Here is a 15,197-nt window from a genome sequence, read left to right as displayed (position 1 = left end):
AAAAAAAAGAAAAAAAGAAAAAAAACAAAACGAACAAACAAACAAAAAAGAAGAATCGATAGCTGACAGCAGATTCAGATTTAAATGTTTTCGCCATAGATTGTTTTGTAAGTCTATAAACATTATAAACTGTTACAAAAATTTTAAGTATAACTTGGTCTTTAACTAGTGAGAAACTATTATATAAACAAAACATAATCTTATAAAATATACCAAGTATTTCAGCATTTATAAATTAGACATCATAAATTACCATACAAAAGCTGAACTCAGTTTTTTCTAGAGATTGCTATATTTGGTAAACTGCTTCCTCTTCTGTAGCATGGTGGTTTTAGTTTTATACAAAGCCTCAGTACAAACCACAATGTTTCCTAAGTATAAATACATAGTACTTTATTAATTCCATTTCAATCCTAGAAACAGACAAATTTAAATTTCAAGTTTTTATCTTATAATTTGCTACAACTTACTTGAGAAATGTCTAAAATTATTTTCTAAGGTAGTTTATATCACAAGCATTTTCATAAAACTTACCTAAAGATGGCAACTGTCAAGCTCCCTACATCTCTCGGTGTTATCTGGTCAATGTCATAATGTTCCAGAGTGAAATGGCATGATTCTGTCCACCTCTAGGGAAATTGATGGGACTAGGAATAGTGATGCTTTTCTAAAAATCCCAGCAGGCAGGAGGACTGTAAAGAGCTCCAGTGGATAGAGAGGGCAGGGGGTTGGGGGGACAAGACTGGAATGCGGGGAAAGGGGAAAATGAAAAGGAAACAGGGGTGATGAGAGAATGGAGATAGGACATATTTAAAGAAATAAGGGAGAGCAGAGAAAGGAGAGAGGGGAGGGAAGCAAAGAGAAGGGCAGGAGAGGGGGATAAAGGAAAGAGCCAGAAAGAAGCAAGAGTGCTGGCCATGGTGGGTCACACCTTTAATTCTAGGACTCAAACCCAGAAGAGGGTGGATCTCTGTGAGTTCCCATCAGCTTGGTCTACATAGTAAGTTCCATATACATAATCAGGGCTATGTAAGAAGAGACTGTGTCGCAAAGAAATGAACAGACAACAAAAAAGCAGGGGGCCCAGGGAAAGGGAGCCAGAGGAGGGAGAGGAGGGAGAGCCTGTGTACAGTAGATTCGGAGTGTCTTCTGAAGACAAAAGTGGGTATGAAACGGAAGTCATTCCAGCTCTGAGGAGGCAGAGCAGACTTTAAAAAGCATGAACCACTGCAGAGATGAAGTCTTAAAGAAAATAGAGTGGTAGTGACAATAAACCCATAAAACTGTGTTGGCTTTAAATAAAATCTACAAGACAATGTTTTGGCACTTTCTCATTTTTAAATCAAATTCTTTAATGTCTGAATTGGTTTCCTAATAACTACATAATAAAAAGACATAAATATAGCTCAATATAGAGTCATAGAGAATATTCTGACAAAGAGCTTAGAATATTACATGGTACAAAACAAGAGCGAAATTGGCAGTATGCTGACCATCTTATTTCAACTGAGCTTGGAAACACGTTCTCATTTCTCTACAAACATCACATTAATTATTGGTAACAGATCTCTTGGACAGAGAAGGACGTCAAAATTATCAACTGGACTGCAGGCATTTATTAAGCGTGTGCTATGTACTTAGTCATGAAGTACTACTAAGTAAATAAAAGCTGCCTTCCAACAACTTTCCATAATCAAAACATAATAAACAGAAAGGAATACACAGTAAGATAGCAGAGCCAACAAAAGTGAAGACATACGATGCTGAGTTGTTTGAGATTAATAATACCTAGGATAGTAAAAACAATAGTTCTTGGTGGGATATATGATAGCTCTAAGAAAAGACATGGACTTCAGAATGGCAGCCAGTAGAAACATGTCTATTTTATTCAATTGCCCTTCATAAAAGCCTATAAACAACACATAAGCATGGATTCTGCAGAACAAATTAATACTGCTGAGGCATTTAAAATTTTCTCTCTAAAAGTTGTTGTTATTGTTGTTATAATTATATATGCATAGGTTTTTAGTGTGCATGTCTGTTTGTGTACCACATGTGTACCTAGTGCCTATGAGGACCAAAAGAGGGTATCAGATCCTCTGGAACTAGAGTCACAGGCAACTGTGAGCACCACATGGGTGCTTAGATGTGAACCTGGATCCTCTAGAAGATCAGGCAGTGCTCTTAACTTCTGAGCCATCTCTCCAGCTCCCCTCCTCTATCTTTTATTTTTAATACCTTCTCAGAAAACTCTATCAAAACCTACTCTCTGGCAAGTTGCAGAAGTCGTCCTCAGGCCACTATAGATACCTACATCCTGGTTCAGTGAGGTAACCCTTAATGTAGGTAACTCCAGGAGAAAACCAAACTTATTTTACCAGCACTACTTATTTATAACTGTTAAAGTTGTTTTCTTATTATAGGTTAAAAGTTATTGTTGTATCACATTTTGAATAAATTATTACATTTTTAGATGCATATTTTGTCAAAGGCACATATTATCAAGTTTTACCTTTATTGCCCTATTCACAAAATGTGTCCAATAAAAATTAGAATTCTATACTTGTACATGAGTTCTCAGCTTTAAATTTTCCTATAGTTCTGTCACAGTATCAAAACCAACAAAATGAGAGATAGTTAGAAGAAAAGAATTGTAAAGATAGTTCTGAAATAGATTTGAATCAGAATACAAACAGCCTCAACAGGCAACCCTAGATCTAAAGTATGGAATCTCGTCAAGTTACTCAGTCTTCCCACAGTGGCACAGATATCAATATCTGCACCTGTACAGTGACGACAACAAAATCTTACCTCAGAGTGAGTGTGAGAGTTTATGACTTAATTGCAGGAAAACACTTATTAGTGGGTCTACAATGTGAGGAATGTTCATATGTTATGATTTCAGGAGAATTTTGCCAAGATCTGGTCAGTGAATAACATGCTCTAATAAAAACAAATATATATGAAAGAAGGGAGTCAGCAGAATAAAGGAGGTCAGTCAAGTAGCCAGAGTCAACAGAATCAATCTGTGTGCTTAAGATAAGAGGTAAGGCAGAGTGAGAATAAATATTTGCTTAAATAAGTATGTGAAGAGAAAGAACTATATTTTATATTCAACAAAATTTAGTTAGCTTTTAATCACCTTAAAGTGTCTTTAAAAGGCGATATTAATAAGCAATAGCATGCCTATTCTAGTATAGGACATAGATTCTCCATCCATGGATTGTTCAGCTTGCATAAGTCACAGCTGATTGGGCACAGTCCCTATGGGCATGCCATTTCATCCAGACTGGACGGTTCATTAGTCATAATTACTATAACTGTACAGCAGAGACTGCAGTTTTATCTCATCAGACATCTCTGATCAAGCTGCTTCAATTCTGCTTCATCAGCATGTAAAGTTACATTATCAGAGCTTTTTATTTTCCAATCGGTAATTAACACAGATTATGCTTTTTATCAAAACATGTATTTGGCCTTCACATTTAACAGCCAGGGCCCTGATCTGACCACTGTTTGACCTCTGGCATTACAAAAGCACCTAACCAACATGAATCATCAAATAAAATTCAGACTGTTGTAGCAGAAATTAAACAAAGAAAAGAACTGACCTGTGTTAAAAGCATAAGCTGATTGCACTTATCGAAATCAAGACTGTCTCTGTTTCTTATTAAACGTTAAATTACACACCAGAAGAACACATCATACATATTTATTATTAGCACTGTCACTTATAAAAGACTCACCACAATTAGTGTTTCTCTCAAATTGCATGCTACATAAAGAAATTTCCTATGAAGCTTGAAGACAAAGTAATGTAAAAGACCACTCAGAAAGGTGAAAGAACAGAGGGAGAATAGATTTCATTGCATATTAAAGTGTAACACGCTCATTCCAGAAAAGGCAATGTTGCCAAAACATAGTTCAAATGTAGCATACTGAATGAAACTGATGTGTCAGGATTTTTTCCTCTTCCAATTTCTTTTGGAGAACAATAGGGGACTAAAAGGCCCAGCTCACTATCTTCATGTGAAGTGTTCACTGTAGGACGCGTGAACAATCATAATCGACAGTTACAGGCAGGCACGGAGGCTGCAAAAATCCCAGAGTAATTAGTGTTGTCTGAATGCAATGACATCTGTGTTCTCATGGTTCTTGAGACATGTCAGGCAATAAGATGTATATGAAATAATATGACAAGCATTGCAAATGCCCTTCTAAAAGGTCTTATACTTTGGGGAGCAGCTGGAGAAATAACACATGTCATCTTCTTTTGTAACCAATATATTTAAGATTAAAAGATCTAAAAAGATTTTTCTGAGTCATTCATTCCCTTTTTGTAAAGCATTTGTTCAGGATACAGTAATGTGCTATGAAAATAATCTGCTTCTTTTAAAACTTTCTTAATGTCTGTGATCCTGTACAAGGTTGAATACACCCCATTTCTGTCAGTCAAAATTAGGAATCTTATTTTTTGAGAGACCCTATATATATGCATGTATCAATCTAAAATAATCCTTTGGCACTGTATATAAAGTAACTTGTAATTTGTGGTAAATGCCTTAGGATTATGTTTACTTTTTTTTTTTTATAATGAGAGTTCAGTTTATTTGCATTAAGAAGTCTTTGTTTTAGGACACCTAAAGCTTTGTTTAATGGTGCCTATTGCAAAGCCCTCTCTCTCCAGGCTGCAGCAGTGTGTTTGAGCATGCACTTGCTCCAAGAAAGACATTAGTCATCATTAACAGAACCACTGACACCGAATCTAAGTGCCTCTCCACAATGACCAAGTGGCAATCATCTTTCTCTTACACTGTCACTGCTGATTAGGATTTTCTTTCATGAAAATTTAATTTGTTCCCTTTCTGCAGCTTTTTTTTTCCCATTCCTTAAAAAAAACCAATATATTCAAGAAGGTTACAAATGTAGTGTAAGAAGTTCTACCTCTAATATAGAGAATGATACAGAAATTCTAAGGTTCTCAGGTTAGATCTTTTTACCTAGGCGAGGAAAATACTAAGACAATAGTTTATCAACAGCTGAAAAAAAAAAAAGTGATGATCCCAAAAGGAATCTTGCATTAAGAATCTACAACATTCGAGGGTGGGAAGGCAGGAGTAGTTGGGGGGAGAAACACCCTCATAGAAGCAGGGGGAGGGGGGATGGGATGGGGGTTAAGAGTGGGAAACCAGGGTCTGGGATAACATTTGAAATGTAAATAAACAAAAATACCCAATTAAAAAAAACTTAAAAAAAAAAAAGAGAGAGAGAGAATCTACAAGCCCAAAAATGTAGCTAACTTAAGGGATCTGAATAAGACTTCCCTAATATTAGCTACACAATCCTGAAGCTTCTTAAAACACTTCTGGTAGCCATCATTCACAATTCAAATTTTGTCTGTATCTTAAAAACAAACCAGGATAGGAAGCTCACACAGTCATGTCACAATCAAGAAAATACTTTTAAGTACCAATACCTTCACTGTATGTTAGCCTACTGGTTAGTGTTTGCCTTAAAAGGGATTTGTAGTTCTGGGGACAAATGGAAGTGATTCATGTGGCTATGCAGGGTGCTCCAGGGCTAGATGATACTACAGATTAAACTCAGGTCTGTAGAATGTCACAGTGTTAAACAAGATATCATAACGATAAGTTATTTAAGGAAGTTTAAAAAAACATTTACTTTTCTGTCTTATTTCAATTTGTTTAAAGTTTGTAGGAAATGTAAACATGTGATAATTTGTAAAGATCCTGGAACAACCCCAACTCCTAGCTATAAATATTATATTCTTTTATACTACTTATGTATTGAAACAAAACAGATTGGTTTAAATAAAAAATAATCTCAAAATTAGAATAAATCTAGCTTTAGGCAAACTTGCTATATATTTGGGGTCACATGAATAAAAATTATATCTTCCCAATAACTATCTACATGAAATATTTTAAAAACAAAAAAAAATGCCATTCCTTTCTAAATTCAGAAATAATCATAATTCATCAAACTTTAACAATTAAATGACTTTCTAATCCTTATGTTTTACTATGAGAAATAATTTTACAGGTCAAATAGCAACCACTTAGCTACATTTACAAAGATTCAATTCTCCTTTTTCCCTCTTTTGTAATTGGTCTTCAATTAAAACTTTTAAAACTTAGGAATTTTAATGTATTTGGAAACAATAATTAATTAAATTTGGAGGCAGAACAATCACCAGTTTTGCTAGTCTAAATTAAAATCCTTATTTTGCTAGTCTAAAATAAAAGCAAAACCATATAACCTAACTTAATTATCTTTTTAGACTATGCTTAGAACTACTTGGGTCACTTCTATCTTTAAGAATATCATTCTGATACTGAAAATCATTATAACCAAGTTCTGATTTTCAGAGTTCCACAGAAACATCCAAATCAAAACTTCAAAAGGTTACAGTATTATAACTGCTTCCTACATTGCTGAATCTTATACATGTTCAAGAAGAGAAGTTTAGCTCTGTAACTTCCATTCCTCAACCTAAACCTCCCAGTCACTTGTCAGTTAAGGGTTGGGCGATTTATTGACCGCCTCTGGATGCATACTGTCAGTGCTGAAGGAAATATGAGGGAAGGTTGTCGCTACTGTTCTGGAGCTCATTGATAATGACATACCTGCCTCTGTCACCCATTACCCATACTACAAACTACTTAGACCTAACTGAAAAATCAATAGCCTACTTGCACTGGTTCCTGTGGCTGCCTCCTTTGATTGTCAGCTCCTGTCTAGGGTCAGCACTTACATGAAAGGGGCTGTGACTGCCTGATGCTTTCAGGACAACCTAACGATATGAAACTAGCCAACAGAACAGTAAATTCTGTCTCCCTGCCCTCCTCATCAATTAGGCTTTGACTAGGCTTGCCTGTAGAAACCTGACCTTTTAAGTTTAGGTGAATATGGACTAGCTGAACACACCATTGCCCTCAGCACTGAGCCAGGAAATCTACTGACAGGTTAAACAAAACAGAAGGTTGTAACTGTCATAATTTGCATTGCACTTTCACGCCAACAAGGGTGTTATCAGTGGGGGCAAGCCCTGGAACACACAAGTCCAGCACTCTTAAGCCGCACTACTCATAAATTTTCAAGTGAAGTGAGATAAAACGTAAATTCACAAATAGCAATGCATTTCTCATCTCTTGGTCTTTTCAGTTTGTACTTTGCAAACTCACAGAGTGCCCATCGACAACTCTCCTGGCAGCCACCTGGCACTCCTAAATGTACTCATGAAGGTCTACCAATGAACTTAGCAAAAACCTGAACTCCTCAGCCATGCCCACTTACGTGTTGTATCAGAAAGCACTATAGCCAATCACAATACAGCCAATAACAGATTGCTGAGCTATGTTTGAAAATGAGGATCTAAATAGATCACAACGTATTTTTTCTTGCATCACTTCGCTCCCTACCAAATATCCCTTCGTTTAGGAAAGCAAGGAATTGCATATGTGAGAGGAAGTGTTGAAATTATTTCCTACTATGATTCTCTGATATAGCATCTTTTACAGTTTGAGAGAAAACTAGGAACATCTGTAAATATCAAAGATGTTAACACATTTACGCCTGTCAAATCTGCTGACGAAAACAAGTGAAGAGCATGGGAAAGTATAAAAATTTCCTTCTTTAAGGACACATGTGAGAATCACTTCCTAGCCTGGGGACATATTTTAATAAACGACGAATTTAGAAAATCATGGCTTTGTGAAGCCATTTCTCTAAGAAGACACATTTTAAATTAATGGAAAACTTGAAATCCTTTGGCTTCAAAAACTGTTTATAAAACAGAAATCTTCACAAAGATATCTAAAGTCTGAACTCCTTCATTACTTAGGAAAAGTCCCTACCAGTCATGCTTACACCTTTAAACACATCTTTGTAAGAATACACAGCACACTTCATTGTAATAGTCCAGTTTTTACAAATAGCATCCTTAAACGTTCTCTCAAGTTGATCCTTTGTTGACCTTCCCAACTATTTGCAATTGAAAATGTGTGATTTTTTTTTAAACTTGTCTGGAAAAAAAAAAATCATCTATGGTTTTTCTCTTAAAAACTTTCACAACCCTATGCCACTGTAACACTGAAAGCCAAAAATTCACAGAAAGCATTCTGCTTAAAATAAACTCACCAAGTTCAACAACTTCTCTTACACTATTTGCTGCTAGATCAGACAGACACAAGAGATCACTTAATCCAAAACCTCCATTTTAAAACTGGAAATAGCTTACTGTGGTCTGCATATTTGCACTCCTAGCATTCAGAACGTTGAGGCAAGCCTGAGGTAAACAGTGAGACCCCATCTTATAAACAGTGTTTTAGGAAATGGGTAGAGATTGTGACTGGATGGGGGTCACCCAGACAGCTTTTGTTCCTCAAGCTGATCTTCTCTATTAAGACTCACAAAAGCATCCCTTTTATTTTATGTATCCAGTAGGTTATGTGACAGCAACAACCATACACTGTAAAAAAAAAAAATCTACTTATCTCATTCATTAATATTTACAAAGAGTTTTGGATAGATTTCAGAAAATACTGAAAAATTTTAGAGCATGTAAAAAAAAAGTTACTATACAGAACTAAATGTTAGGGTTAGAGGAACTGCTGGGTCCAGCTGGAACCTTCCTGACCTCACTGGTGATTAACTATGCATCTGGTGGCCTTTCGAGTCCTCTGTGTGCACCTAGCTGATAGCAAAGTGAAAGGGCATGGACAGTGTCTGCTCCCAGCAAGCAAATCACTTAGAAACAGTCAGAGCCACAGATCAAAGATTCTCCACTTTATCTACACTGATTTAAACCTACTAACGTGGATTTTGTCTACAGACAAAACAAGTTAGAGAATAAGAGAATGACTCTTTAGGATCCAAAGATAACAAGAGAAGATAGAAAGGGAAAATTCAGAGAAGAAACAGACTGGCAGAATTTGATATCCACAGGCCAAAGCAGCTGTTTTGTCTCCCAGCTATATTTCAGATGGTTGTAGGAAAAAGGTTTGCTTCCTTAGACCATCAAGCATTATTTCATTTCTACAACATATGTCTTGCGACTTTCCGTTGTTGTTTAGCTACTACAAGAAATCAGAGAAACCACCTTCTTGCATATCACTTTTACTCTAACTTAAAATATATAAAGGAAGATCAGATTTTTTTAACATTTTAATTAAAGAACAGGACATTCATTTAAAATGTTGTTATCTCGGGGGATATTAGTACAAGTCTACTGCTACCAATGACAGATGGAGTACTATAAGACCACTGATCATATAATAAAGTATATAGACTGGCTAGTTTTCCTAACTTGTAATAAAAACATACTCATATGATTTGCTTATCTAGTACTATCAAACATAGGTCCTCAAAAAATATTACATATGACCTAAGAGAAATACAGAGCAAACTTTAAAGCCATATATACTGAACTAAGCATACTTCAGTAATGCCAAAGTCTTCACCACTAAACTCATTAATATATTCCATTAACGTCTGATACTAAGCACATCAGACAGTAGATGCAGGAATAGCATCAAGATCCCAGGACATAAAGTGCATACAATGTACTTAAGTTGCAGTATTTTCATACACATATCACACCTTTGAGCAATAAAATCAACCTTCTGTTTTCTTTATCCTTAAATTTAGTATTAACTAATCCTGGTTTTTCTGTTTATACTCTGAAAGTGACATTAAATACAAGGTAAATGCTGTTCAGAGAGCAATCCATATATTATATGCTCAGCTTTAACAACTGTTAGACTTGGACCTACTACTTGAATTATTTTCTTTGAGATTACAGTGAAAGCCAAAAGTTATTAAAGCCAAAGCTATTTGGCAGGTAAAATTTAATATTTTACTCACAGTACAGTTCTAATTGATTCAAATTTTGTTTAAATAAGAAAAGAAAAAGGTAGCAACAGAAAGAAACATATCCAACTTTTCAGAACAGATGCTTATGTATGGGAAGAAAGAAAATAAATAAATAACAAAAAATGTACCTTTAAAGTGAGAAAAAGCTAAATGATTTCATGGCAATGTTAAAAAACATAGATAGCAATATAGTAAAGTTCAAATTCTTGCCAAGTTTGCTTCTGTGTTCGTGTTTTACTCCAGCTCTTGCACAATGGTTTTTATCTTTCAGTGAGGCAACGGCCATTTCCATTTGCCAAGCAGAAGTTTCCTACTTTAGTACTGTATATCTCAGTGAAATCAAATTATGTATAATTTAATGTGGTACACAATTGGATAGGTATTGCTCAATGTGAGTGAAAAATTAACATATTATATTTTCAACCTTCGCATTTTGATGCCAGGATTATAAATAGAATGGTCTAATCTGAGGAAATATCTCAGCAATGTAGGCAGTATAATGGAAGGTATATTGAAAACTCAGTATGTCCACCAAACAATACCCATAAAAACTACATAAAACTGCTGTGTTTTTCAGTACCTTTCAATAGATTTGCTGTGGAAAGTCAAAGCTATCACTTTACCTGACAGAACACTGTCTTTAGTTCACACTGTTTAAATACAAACAATACCCATGGGTTACCCATCAAAGAGATGCAAGGATTTTCTGTTATTTTAAAGCTATTTTATGAAACAGAATGAAGTATTTCAACAGAATGCTTGGCCATTTAAAATAATTAGTAAACAATAAAAATGAAGTACTCACAGCAAATATTCAATAACTGGGTATTACAAATTAATTACAGAGTAGTAATTATCACTACCTTAAAACATTCTGAAGAAAACTTCAGAGTTTTAGAAAATCACTTCAGTTGCCAGAGAATGACATATAATAGTAAAAAAGACTGGAAATAGTACAATATCCATAATTTTTAGAATATCTTGCACATATTTAAATTCAGTTACTTCTTCAAAATTTCATCAAACCAACACTAACAAACCATGTTAGTAATATTCTTATTCTTTCTTTCCAACTTTTACTGATAGCTTTTAAAATCAGAGAATAGTTTTTATTTCTGAAATTATATTTTGACCACAATATTACAAATGTTTTCCAAAAATCAAGTACTTTTATAACTATATCAATTAATTAAAAAAAATAAAGATGAAAATTGAGTCACTGTATAAATAGATGCATAGATTTTTGAAAGTTATACCAGAGATTAAGAATATATACAGGTGAAAACAGAATTTCTTTGCATTCTGAAAACTATAAGTACTTCGGAGACTTCTTAAAAAGAAAATAATTTAATTCTTTCTTGAATGTTTCTAAAATGTTTTTAGGAAATGGAGCTCGTATCATATAGGGCCTGTGAGCTCCTTGCAAAGACTGTGGACTACTGTATGATATTTCTATACCATAAAATATATACCTTTTAAGTCTCACTAATCTGATAAAGTAAGAAATGCACTCAAGTTTAACTAGTAAACATATCTTTAAGAAAAGATCAGCCCAGAATAAAACAGTTTAAGGATTCTGTACTCAGTGCAAATGTAAACAGGATTATAACTGTCAGACACATAGAAGCCCTGGCTGCACCATCCCTCAGCTCTGGCTGCACTGCTGCATCAGCTGTCCAGGTCCACAGTCACCCTGGAGCAACAGCTTCCTCAGCCATGCAGGGACATATGGAAATGACACTCAAAGGGCATTAGCTTGCTTATTTTTTCCTCCCAGACTGTTTTCCCCAAATGGAATGCAGGCTTCTTTCTCAGAGCACTTAAGCTGAGGCTAAGTCAGTGCTAAGAGAAAATATAACTGAATTCTCAAGGCAAGAAAGTTTCAAAAATGGGTTATTTGCTACCTTTCAAGAAACTTTGAAAAAAATCCAAATCCAACATTGTTTAGGATAAAATACTATGAGGTTAATATTCTAGCCTAATTGCCTATTATTTTTCAACTGGAAGAATTTTCAGTTGAAGTACTCTATAGGTTCACCACCTGATTATAGCACTATTCTCATACACTCACATCCTGATGCTAATTTCAACTGTGAAAAAAATTCCTCAGGTTTAAATACAGTCATCTTCTTTCAAACAATTTGTAAAAGTAGGTAACTTTTTAATTTCCAAATTCCAGCTCACACTGGTTTTGATGAAAAAGGGTTTACTTCACTATGTTTATTTAATTATGTTCAAGTAAAAATAAGATGCAATAAGGAGTAACTTATACTTCTGACTGCTTTCTGGACCTTAAATATCTACATAGCTCAAAAGCTAGTGGAGTAATTGCTCTAACCCAACTCAGTTTTTAAAGAAACAGGGACTAATGTTTTAAACATGCACATATTTTAGATTATAGTTACTAAAAACATGCCTACCTCAACACATTTCTAGATGTCCCAATTGTGATGATAGAAAATGTTAGGCCCAGAAAAGTCTGAAGGTTCTGCATTACCCACAATCCTGGGGGTGGGGGGAGACCACTCTCTATGCCCTCCTTCCTTTCAGAAATGTCTTACAGCCTGCCAGCCCAACACCACAGTTCTGGGCAGAAGCATGCTGATATTGGCACTGCCTAAACCAAACAAACAAGATGTTTAACAGTCAAATAAAATGTCCTGCAGTCTCCCTAATGAATTTGTCAGAGACCATCAGATTTCACTCCCCCTCCTTTGCCTCATTAACTCAAGTATGATGAGAGGGATTATAACAAGAGAATACAGATCAATCGGTCTGAAGACTTGAAGTGGCTTTTAGCCTCTAGAGTTTCTTTCTCTCTCGGTCTCCTTAATAGAACACTGCATCTCCAGCAGAAGGAGCTGCCACTTCGTTTTAATACACCATCAAGGAGCTGCTGATGGACTTCTACACCAACATACATAAAAGCAGAGGTGACAGGGGCTCTTCAATTATAGCCTCCTCAGATACCGTTTCCCCCTTCAATTATTTAACCAGGGATAGGAGCGGCAAACAGCAGAAGCTGCTCTCAGCCAAGGCAGTGGAGAGAGGTAAGGGGAGGGGGGTGCAGTGTTTGCTGGAAGTGTTTAAGTTTATTGCTCGAATGATGTTTCTAATTAGCACCACAGCGATAAATTAAAGTCGCCTTTGTTTAACTGATTTATTATTTACTAGAGCATCTACCTTAGACAGGGTAAATTGGTAATGAATTGTTTTTAAATCAAAACATTTGTAACGTTTTTATCATCCTTGCTTCTAGGAAGAAGTGGAGAAACGGTGGACAAGGGTGTGAGGAAACTTGCTCAGGCTGGCAGAGGTGAACGCAGTGGGCGCGCGTGTCCTGCAGCTTGAAGATGTGGCAGGCAGAGCTGGGACAGCCAGCGTCACAAGGGCTCCCACAGGCATCTCTGGCCACATGTGCTGCAGACCTGGCCCCTGGAGGATGTGGAGGAACTCCGCACCTGGGCCTGGTCATCAGTCCCCGCCCAGCACTCCCCGTGGGATTTATTCCAAGCTTCTTTTCCCTATGGCCCCATACTCCACGGGAGTGCACCCCTCTGGCCTGTAACACCTCCAAAGCAGGGACTGTAGAACGCCTAGTTACCCGGTTACTTGGCATGGTCTGGGTCCTGCAGCACCAGAGCCTCCCTGATCAGCGGTTTCCCGCGGGCCACAGCTAGCCGCCTAGTAGCGCCTTCATTCTTAGGAATGCCCATGAAACTACTGTCCCCGAGGCTCATTGATGCTTACTTTGCAAGGTTCTTCCCAATTCCTCGCTACTTAAAACGGACCCCAAGCGATAAATCCCGCTTGATTTAAAAAAGAAAAACCCAAATACTCTTTAGAAAAGAGCTTTAGCATCAAGGTGGAGGCGGGTCAAGTCTCCAGCCCTTCGGACCACCAAAGACTAAGAACGAATGAAGGGGTAGGGGATCCAAGCTTCTCATGCCAAGTAGAAAGAAATGTTAGCTTTCCCGGTAGCAACTGAATTCAGGTCCTGGTAGGTTTCAAACATGTAAGTCAAGCTCTCCTACGGGGTTTTACAAAAGTTATACATAGCATTTTTTTGCAAATCGGGCTAAACATTTTATTTCCCCTATGCATAACCCATGGCTTAAATATTATCTGCCAAATCAAACTAAAAATAGCCCTTAACTACCTGAGTGTATTAAGATGACTTAGAACCCTGACATCTTAAACTCTGAGACAAACTCACAGTAGCAAGTCAATCACCTTGCTGCAGCCCTTGTTTTTCCAAAAGTCCTACAAGGCAAGAATCACACAGCTTGTTAAGGATAATACATATTCTAAGGAACAAGAGTGACTGAGTTTCAGTGGGATGCAGGGGAGGAGGAAGGCCATCTGGGTAATCAATAACAGGAAAGTTATAGATTTCTGTCCCAGTCAACTCCTTTAAAAGCAAGAATCAATTATGAAAATAAAATTATTCTAAACCAGTACTGTCCGAGAGTATGTTCACAATTAAAGTCACAGTATTAAAAAATTAAGAAAACTTGAATTCAGGTTCAATTTTTTTCCTTCATCTTAATTTAAGTCTAAACTATTTTGGTAGCTTATTTCAATTAGCAAGTATAACCAAATGATGTACATTAATATAGATCTATGTTGTTTCTTAAAACTGACATATTTTCTCTCTAGTTATTGCTTAGTTCTTGTAACAGTAAAATAATGACACAAAGATATCTAAATCTAAATTATGAAGTAAGGATCAAACACCATATCTGGACTAGTTTTTGTCCTGTTCTGTATTTTTAACAGCATATGGAAATTACTAACAAGAGATTTATGGTTATAGACTGTCATCCTATACCCTCCTTTACACATACACAGCAACTGCTCCAGCTCCTGGCAACAATGGGATAGGAGGGAAAGAGAAGGGAAAAAACAAAAACTACAAAATTTAAGTCCTTTCCCAAGCTCCCCTCCCTGCTCCCATTGGCCTTCAAGCCAGACAATTTGTTAGAGTCTGCACCTTCTCCAGAATGTTCAGAGAATTAAAACAAAAGTGAAGCTAACTGAAACCACTACTACTTTCCAGGCATTGACTCAGCCATACCCAGAGAAGAATCCCTTCTATAAAGACTCCCCTTCTCTTCATTGCAACTGGTAAGAGAATAGGATAAAAAGAAGATGGGACTATCAAAAGAGTGAGAGCATTTGACTTTTGTCTTGTCCTAATTTCTTACACCCCCACCACCTTATCAAGTGCAGTGTGGTGGTGGCTGCTATGGTTCCAAGCTTCTCTCTCTCTCTCTTTCTCTCTCTCTCTCTCTCTCTCTCTC

At 36.4% G+C, this 15,197-nt stretch overlaps 1 protein-coding gene across 6 annotated transcripts in view; it reads right to left on the bottom strand.

Moving 5' to 3' along the window:
- Lrba (LPS responsive beige-like anchor protein) overlaps window positions 1-15,197 on the bottom strand; it is a 547,775-nt gene that overhangs the window by 225,430 nt on the left and 307,148 nt on the right. The window lies entirely within an intron of this gene.

This window comes from Mastomys coucha, unplaced genomic scaffold, assembly GCF_008632895.1.
Source record: "Mastomys coucha isolate ucsf_1 unplaced genomic scaffold, UCSF_Mcou_1 pScaffold16, whole genome shotgun sequence".
In the NCBI taxonomy this organism is placed as follows: Eukaryota; Metazoa; Chordata; class Mammalia; order Rodentia; family Muridae; genus Mastomys; species Mastomys coucha.
The sequence above is the reverse complement of the archived record's forward strand: the minus strand, read 5'-3'. Positions and strand labels throughout refer to the sequence as shown.